Source organism: Palaemon carinicauda, chromosome 21 (assembly GCF_036898095.1).
Source record: "Palaemon carinicauda isolate YSFRI2023 chromosome 21, ASM3689809v2, whole genome shotgun sequence".
NCBI lineage: Eukaryota > Metazoa > Arthropoda > Malacostraca > Decapoda > Palaemonidae > Palaemon > Palaemon carinicauda.
In genome coordinates this window covers 8613239-8623096 of record NC_090745.1, presented here as the reverse complement: position 1 = coordinate 8623096, position 9858 = coordinate 8613239, and positions in this window count along the sequence as shown.

Here is a 9858-nt window from a genome sequence, read left to right as displayed (position 1 = left end):
GATCATCTAACTAATACTTCTTCACCAGCATCATAATCAACTACACCAAAAATTTGAACTGTTTCAGCTCCCCCAATCTATGTGTCGATAACAACGACAATAATAAAGAATTTTATGGGACACAGCAATTACCGCTATGAAATTTACAAATATTAATTCCAGTGTAATCACGCGTGTCAATGCTTTTACCACAATGGTACAAAACATAAATCTAATCTGATAGACCCAGCTCCCATTTATAAAAAAAAGTCAAGCTTTATGAATAAACTTCAAACACAAACATCAAAGGTCCTTTTAAGAGTGGCCAAAGCCCTCTAGAGCATATCTGTAAAACCAAAAGCACTCTTAAGTATCCCCTACAGGCTTAACAGCCCTAACAGATAAAATATGTCTCTTCCTTCCAGTAAAAGAGTAGGGATCAAATAAGAGTTTATGGTAAGACTTTATTTTTACTATCACTAGCTAAGCTGCAAATCTAGTTTGAAAAGCAGAATGCTATAAGCCTAAGGGCTCCAACATGAAAAATAGCAGAATAAAAAGGGAAATAAGGAAAGATAAAATAGTGTAGCTGACGTATTCAGAGAAAAGAGAATGGGAAAAATAAAATATATGCTATAAGACATACATACAGACAGGCAAACTAAATAGCAGAGTAGAAAAGGAAATAAGGAAAGATAGAATAGTGTACCTGACGTATTCAGAGAAAATATACTTGGAAAAGGAAAGTAACATTTTGTAAGACATACTGACAGACAGACAAACTCCCCATACTCCTCAGAAGAGGAAAGTGATTGTTTATTCCTATTGATATGGAAGCTACTGCAGCTTTCAACATTGTCAAGGAGCATTTTTGAAGTGGAAGCTGTCTTGGAATTTGATATACACAACAGCGAAAATTAGAAATGCCTTGTCTAATAATTCATTTTCTCCTTGTATACTTTTTACTAATTTACTAAATTTCCTCAACGAGGAAAATTACTAAATTTCCTGAACAAGGAAAATTAAAAAAACGCCTTGCTTATTAATGTCTTTCCACTTTTTATCCTTTTTTATTAATTTACTAAAAATCATTAACGATGAAAATTAGAAATGTCTTAGCTAATAATTCCTTTTCTCTTTGTATATTTTTGTACTAATTGACTAAACTTCATTAATGTTGTTCCTTTATTAACAAAAGGACTAGCGGATATGTGATATCATAAAATTAAATACAACTGACATCTGGATTTAATAAAATTCTGTGCTATTGAAGAGAATATTGTCGTAACACACAGAAAGAGAAGTCAAGATAACTTTATTTAGAAAGTGAAATCATTAAGTGTGTAACAACGACAGCATACCAATAATGACCTGCATGTTTACATATGCTGTCATCAAGCTCGGGACAAGATCCTCTTATCTACTCTCAATAATTCTCTGCAAATATACTTTATACTTTGCAACTCAATAACTAAAATTCAGTCTTATCACTATCATTCTTAATCTATTCCACTTGAAAGACAAATTATTCAAAAAACCTTTCCATAATAGAAAATTCTCATTAGCATTTATCCTAAAAAAGACTTATAACTAAAGTTTGCCTTTGTTCTTCCACCCAATCTATTTCAAAATACAACACTGAATTAATTTTGTTCAGATACAGTATTTTTATTTATTTATTTTTTTCAATCTGACCGGATGTGATTTCAAGGATTTCGAGAGAACTTTATTTTTACTACCCATTCCATTGGTTGAACTGTCTCATTGTTTGCTTACAAAGCCCATTCATATCTCGAAAACTATAAACTGCAATACTAAAAAGAATTATTTTCGTCCACTTCCCAGACTTCAATGAATATCCGAAGGATTTGTTAACCTGCCATATTTATGTGGTTGCCTGAAAGAAAACTGCACTAATAACAATTAGGATAACAAAAATGTGTTAAACAGAAATTCACAGCTGGGATCTGGGAAATAGACTGCAATAAAAATATGCAGGTTTTAAGCTCAATCCTTTACCTAAGCACCTGACGCAAAGCAACCAATGAAAGAAAACATGAAAGTTTTCGAATGTTTTATGACACTTGAGGCAATCGTATTTCAAGCCACAAATGGCCTTTAATTAACGTGAATTTGCGACGTTAAAGTGTAAATGGGAATCAACTCGGTGGGAGTTTTGCTATGCAACAACGGAAACGACTACAGAGAACCATGTGCTCTCTCTACCTGAGACTTAAAATATAAAGATTGCCACACTGGGATTTGAAAAGGAGCTGCATCTCTTGAATGAAAGCACTTGCTGTTTTTCTTATTCACACTAGAGTCGTTAAATTAGGTAATTAATTGAATTATTACCCTACTTACTAATTCAGAACAGACACTATACTTGTAGATACGTTGCTTTTTAAAAGTTTGATTAAAGGAACATTTCTAGCATCATGGAAAGTGTTTCACTATCATGATTGAATAGGAGATTACGCATTAATACTTGAATTAGATTATGGAGCAATTGCAGTAGGAAATCTAAAGTTAAGATTTATGCTTTGAACAATAGATGGCGTTCCTGAGGAACCGACATCCGTCTGGCTGCAAAGGATGGAATCGGGATCTTCATGAAATTCCCACAGCCTTTTGAAAAATCATTTATGCATTTAAATTTGATCTTAAATTTTCGTATTTATATTTCAAAGAATCTAAAGTTTCCATTTATCAATTCTTGTTGAATGTTTTTTTTCCGAATATCTAAATAATTTCGTACAAAAGTTTTCACCACCATAACCTTTTTATTTAAGTGTCGTTCCAAAACTCAACGTAGTCCTGAAGAAGGGTCGCAAAGTGATCCAAAACAAAACATGTGTCGACACCAAACAATAAATGGAGAAAAGTGAATGTATTTCTGCTGTTATCCTAAAGACTATCTGCAAGACATTCTGTCCGAAGAGAATCTATCTTCAATTTATGGACGCCACTAAGACATTGTCTAATCATTGATAATATATATATATATATATATATATATATATATATATATATATATATATATATATATATATATATATATATATATTTATATATATATATATATATATATATATATATATATATATATATATATATATATATATATATATATATATATATATACATATACCAAAGGCACTTCCCCCAATTTTGGGGGGTAGCCGACATCAACAAGAAACAAAACAAAAAAGGGGACCTCTACTCTCTACGTTCCTCCAGCCTAACCAGGGACTCAGCCGAGTTCAGCTGGTACTGCTAGGGTGCCACAGCCCAACCTCCCACATTTCCACCACAGATGAACCTTCATACTGCTGAGTCCCCTACTGCTGCTACCTCCGCGGTCATCTAAGGCACCGGAGGAAGCACATATACACACACATATAATACACACACACACACACACATATATATATATATATATATATATATATATATATATATATATATATATATATATATATATATATATATATATATATATATATATATATATATATATATATATATATATATATATATATACATTATTATTATTATCATTATTATTATTATTATTATTATTATTATTACTTCTATTATAATTATTATTATTATTACTTCTATTATAATTATTATTATTATCATTATTATTATTATTAAAATTTTCACCAAAATCATTTAATTATCATTATGATTGAAATTATCAGGACTATTGTATAATAATAAAAATCTTAATGAAAATAATAATAACAATAATAATAAAATAAAATAAAATAATAATAATAATAATAATAATAATAATAATAATAATAATAATAATAATAATAATAATATTAATTTTAATACATTTAATAGTGAATTACAATACTGAATGACTACCGAATTTATGATTCTATAATTTATAAGGAGCAATGATTTTGCAGTGGGATACTCTATCAAATCAATTCCCAAAGATATTTCGAGCACCATCTCCCTCAAACAAAAATAGATTCTGAATTTATAAGTGAGTACCTTCTGAATCAGTCTGCCAGTGAGAATAGAGATTTCAGTAAGTAAAGTCAGTTGATGAATGTCAATAAAATAAATAAATATTGAAGAGAGAAAGGAAAATTAGTCTTCAAATATAATCGAGAAAATTAGAGCTCATGCCATGGACGTTGACATATAAAAGGGATGAAGGATGAAAAATTAACTTGTGTTGTATGGAGAGTATATATACGGCACAAAATTTAAAATTCCGGGATGGGATCTTACACCAGCGGGGCAGAGAGTGTTAGTGAGTATTCGAAGGGAGGCAAGAGGGAATAAGAACAATAAAAGGTATGATTACAGAACTCAAGGTTAAGGTAAGGAAAGTAGGAGGTGGTTTGAAGGTCAGTTGTTAGGCAACTGACCCAATAATGTAACAGCATCCGAGGAGATATATTAGAAAACTGACCTAATCATGTAACAACATCCGAGTAGGCGATATATTAGACAACTGACCTAATCATGTAGGAGTATCCGAGGAGGAGATATATTAAGCATTTTAGAAATATTAAGGTTGTGGTAGCTTGTTTAAAACGTCCTCGCCTGGCTATCTGCTTGACCGGCATTCAAGACCCGCTCAAGCTTGATAGTTTCTTGTAGTGTCTGCAACCTCACCATCCTTGTGAGCTAAGGATGGGGGGATTGGGGAGCCAATAGGTCTACCTGCTTAGTTACCAGAAACCATTGCTTTCCCCTCCCTGGTCCTAAATTGGGTGGAGAGGAGGCTTGGGCACTCATCTTATGTACTGTATGTATGGTCAGTCTCCGGGGCATTGTCTTTGCCTCTGCCATTCACGAGCAACCTTTAAACTGACCTAATCTTTAACAGTATCCGAGAAGGAGATACAAGATGATCAGAAATAAAGTAAGCGATAATGAGTTATGGATTTGATATAGGTTCAGGCATAAATCAAAACACATCATATACGGAGATGTTTCTAAGGGAAGCAAAAAAATATAATAACAATAATAATAATAATAATAACAATAATAATAATAACGGAATGACACACGCAGATGGTTAGTAAATAGAGTGCTCTTGTTATATTCACCCTTTTATTCTTAAGAATAAAATACATTATTATGAAAGTAAACATAATACAAACGACGCTGTTGGTATTACGAGAGAGAAGAATGTAGTCCAGAAAATATTTTCTTATAAAGTTAAAAGGGATTTAGAATGTAGAGATCTGTTGGGGAAGGGGGGAGGGGGGTAATGCACTGCACGGAAATCCCCGGGGATTAACCAGAGATGAAAGGACTAAAACGCAAAGTGTCGTCTTCGTTGCAAATCCTTCCTTAAATAAGCACCAAGGCTTTCCGTGTCTAAAAATAGTTTCACCCCAACAAAAGCCTATTTTGTGCGTATAAATAGGCCTATTCTAAACGGCCGTGTGAGTTAGAGTTAAATGATGTAAGTAAAGTTGTCTCCGTTTCTTCTAAAGGTGGATTGTGAATAGCAAGGGACAGTGATAATGCTCTGACATGACAACGCCCTAGAGACTGAGCATATAAACATACGATCAGCACCCAAGGCCCCTCTCCTCCCAAGCTAAGACCAAGGAGAACCAGACAATGGCTGCTGATGACTCAGCAGGTAGACATATACAGTAGGATACCCCCAATCCTCTACCCTTAGCTCACAAGGATGGTGAGATTGCAGGCACTAAAGAAACTATCGAGGTTCGATGGGTCTCGAACCCCAACCCAGCAGATCACCAGGCTGGGATATTTCTAATAGGCCACCAAAACATTTCGACCAATGCGTCATGCAAGGATCTTTTTTTTCTCTCTCGATACAGACAACCACCAAAAGCACAGTTAATACATATAATTTCGCATAACAGCTTTTATCTTGGGATGAGGTTGCTAGACTCATGATATTTTCTAGCCAAAGGTAGAGACCCACCACAGTCGACAAACAAACTATTACATATTTAACAATTTGCTTCTTGGAGGATTGAGACAACTGTGCCTAGACCGTTCTATGCCCCTTACAGGAATCGAGTCTGGGTCTTCTTACTGATGTAATCTACCTGATTTTGGAGAGGCGTTGTATGAATAAAATTAATTAAACTTGATTGTTACTTGATAGTCTTTTTTTTTTCTTTTAAATTCGTACAGTTATCAGTTCACTGAATTCTCGAAGATTTCCTCACCTGCTCATGACATTGCCATCCTTGTGTGGATACGTACAGTTAGAATCAAAAGAACGCCGACACTCGGGGGGAATCTTCCGTCAGATGTCTCTTTTGTTCCCATGACAAAACAAACAAGGTATTGCGCTTCTTACCACTTCTAAGAAAAGGGCGGAGCCTTCTCCAACCTTGGCGATCCAAAGAAGCAAAAGCATACAAAAGTTACAATGAGAGTTGCCATATTTCAATTCTTTATCATCATTTGACGTGTCTCCTATTCACTGCAAATACAAAACACACACATCATATATATATATATATATATATATATATATATATATATATATATATATATATATACATATATATATATATATATATATATATATATATATATATATATATATATATATGTATATATATATACAATTACTATTTTTTCGTAGGAGGGACCAAGTGGACACTGCAGGGAAGATCGGGGGAAGGGGAGTCTCCTCTTCACAACTCCTTGCCCCAGCCAGTCCGACGCTGAGGAAATAAGAAAGTCATTTATTTCTTGGACTAAAAATAAACATTGACAAAACAAAAGCAATGACAATCAAAGCCCCAAACCCTGTACAACCACTCACAATAGGAATGGAACCCCTAGAATGGGTGGACAGATACACATACCTGGGAGTAATAATAGACAAACAGCTCACTTTCAAGCATGAGATAAAATATCTCAAGGAAAGAACAAATGCCAGAAATACAGCTATGGGCTATATGAGCAGGCTCAATGATGGAGCAAATGAACACGTCCAAAAGAAATTTTATCTGGCCTGTTCCAGATCATTAGTAGATTATGCCGCCCCAACACTCCTGGGGCTAACAGATCTACAAAAAAGCACAATTGAAGTGATTCAAAACAATGCCATGAGGCTCATGTTGGGAGCCCTAATGTGGGACAAGACTGTGCAACCTAAGGTTGGAAACTGGACTACCAACCCTTGAGGACAGAATTGCACTAAGAAATGCAAGCATGGTTGCAAAGATGTTCCTGTCAGACAGAGACTCAATCACCAAAAAAAGAGTAAGAGAGGAACTATCCAAACATCCTGAAGTGCAAACCCCAAGTTCTTATGGTAAAGATCATAGCAATAACATTAAAAGACTTGGCCTAACAGAAACAATCCTACAACTAAACCCTGACACAGCACAGAGCACAATACACATTCCACCATGGAAAAAACAAGTTGCTAAATTCAACTACACCAAACTCCCAAGGGCAAAAGAAAACTGCACAATAGAGGAACTTAGAAACGCAGCAGAAGCAGCTATAAACTCTGCAGAGACAATAGGGGCACAGATCTACTATACTGATGGTACAGTAGATCCTGGAACCCAAACAGCAGGAGCGGCAGTTCACTCCTGCAATTTCACAGCTTGCTGGAGAACATCCAATATTGTCTCCACCCTGCAGACAGAGCTTGTTGCAATACAGCAAGCATTAAAATACTCTATTGAAAATGAGGAGGGACCAGTAGTCATTCATACTGATTCACGATGCTCATTGCAAGCCCTACAGCAGGACAAAAACAAAGAAAACAAATCCCTAATAGCGGACATTAAAATCCTCTTAAATCAGCATAATGAAAGGAACAGACTAGTAACACTAAACTGGATCCCCAGTCACATCGGGATACCAGGGAATGAAAAGGCTGATGAGCTAGCCAAAAGCACCAAATACATTCACAATGTACAGGTGCATATACAGCCTGCACTGCAACAAATCAAAAGCAAAATAAAGACACAGCTCAAGGACAACCTAATCAAGGAACTACATATGAGGATAGAGAATGGCTCTCCCTCTGCAACATGGTACAAATGGGCCACGGAACTAGAACCTCCTCCCATAGACAGACACACACCAAGGAAACAGGCTGTATGTATACACAGACTCCGGCTGGGATACAAAGCAAACTGGGAACTTGCAGATGACATCCAAAGAAGGTGTGAACACTGTGATGTCATACCACAACAAGCCCTCCTGCACTATCTACTAGAATGCAGAGAAACAGCACAGCTACGAGGTGATCTACTTGTAGACACCAACTCACCACAGGCTGTGAAAGAAGCGGCCACACTGGCAAAAGCAATTGTCGAAAGCATAGACGCACACGCACAGTTGCTTTCAACACTACCTCCACCAAGGTAAGACCTCATCATTTCATGCACCATCTCATCCCCTCATTGTAAGGCTCTATTCACATCATCCCCTTTAACTTCTCAACTAACCTACCACTAGAAATCTCTCCGCAGGGACCCTAGGGAGTAAAGGGTTGGACAACCCCACCTGCACAGTTTTTCTCGAATCTTCAAAAGCCTTACACCCCTAATTTTCAAACTACCACTATCCGAGAAATGATGGCCCTCTACCACTACCACCATCATCCTTACCCTATCCACATCTTTTTCTAATACTAAAAACCTTTCAAATTTCCATTAATGCAATCACCTTAGAATTTTTACAGATCACCTACGGGCCAACCAAGGGAAAGGCCCGTGCCAACAACAAGTGTTGGCTTTAATACCCCAAGAAGAAGAAGAAGTTTTAGGGTGTGTGGAGAGAAGTTAAATGGGTATTTTTGATACAGCCTGTAAGATAGTGTATTATTGCCTAAATATTATTTGATAACCGTTATTGTTCTAGCAAATATTTTTAATCGTATTCATTATTGGTTGATTTGTAAAAGATAGCAGCAGTAGAATAAAGTAGTTGTTGTTGTTGTTGTTGGAAGTTCGATAAGTAACGAAATTTAAGTATCACCATTGCATGATAGATAATCAGTGATGGATACAATATATATTGATGACTTCATAACACCTTGAATACAATAAGAATTTTTTTACTTCGTATCGAAAATAAGTAGAGGTAAATGAGGACGCTATCACATTCTGGCAAAGGCTATCAGAAATTTGTTTTATTGACAAATCATATAAAAAATACAAGCTTTTTAGACTCAGAACGACGTAATTTTCCGATTTTTTTTTTCATGAAACTGCTATACCTAGTTTCCCAATATATATTCTCCTATAAATAGTCAAAAATAAATTTGCAGATGGCATAAGCGCAAAATTATTCCCCATGCTAATACCCTAACTACAAGTTATCAATGATTATATAATTGCTAGCAACTTTATCTTGAGATATTACATTGCCTGGAGATCAAACTGACTTCTTATCAATTTCATGCACAGCGTTCTCTCATTATTGATTCAAATAAGCTTAAGTCTGTATGATAAAATCCCTATTTACAGTGATCAAGTGCCCGAATTAGCATAGCTATGTAGTGTTGGATGTGGGCTCTGGACCTCGTGTGAATTACTCAAGGTATATGGGCACTTAACGAGCGAAAAACACATCACTATCCGTGAACCTCTAGTTCGGAGTGTTCAAGCAATAGCCATCCATACCAGCTCCTCCACCTATCAAGATAGTACTTGAACCATAATTTCTACAGCTGATGCAGTAAGCGGGAAAGGGAAAAAACAAATATTAAAATATCTCGAAAATAAATGTTTGCTTGTCCTTTTGATCACTAAATCACACAGGTGAGCAGCGATACCATTGGATTCCTAGATATTTTCTTTCATTCTTCAGATTTTATTTTCTGAGCTTCTTCCTCTATCTCCTGGCATGTCTTCTTAGGTATTTATTCTTTAACATTTT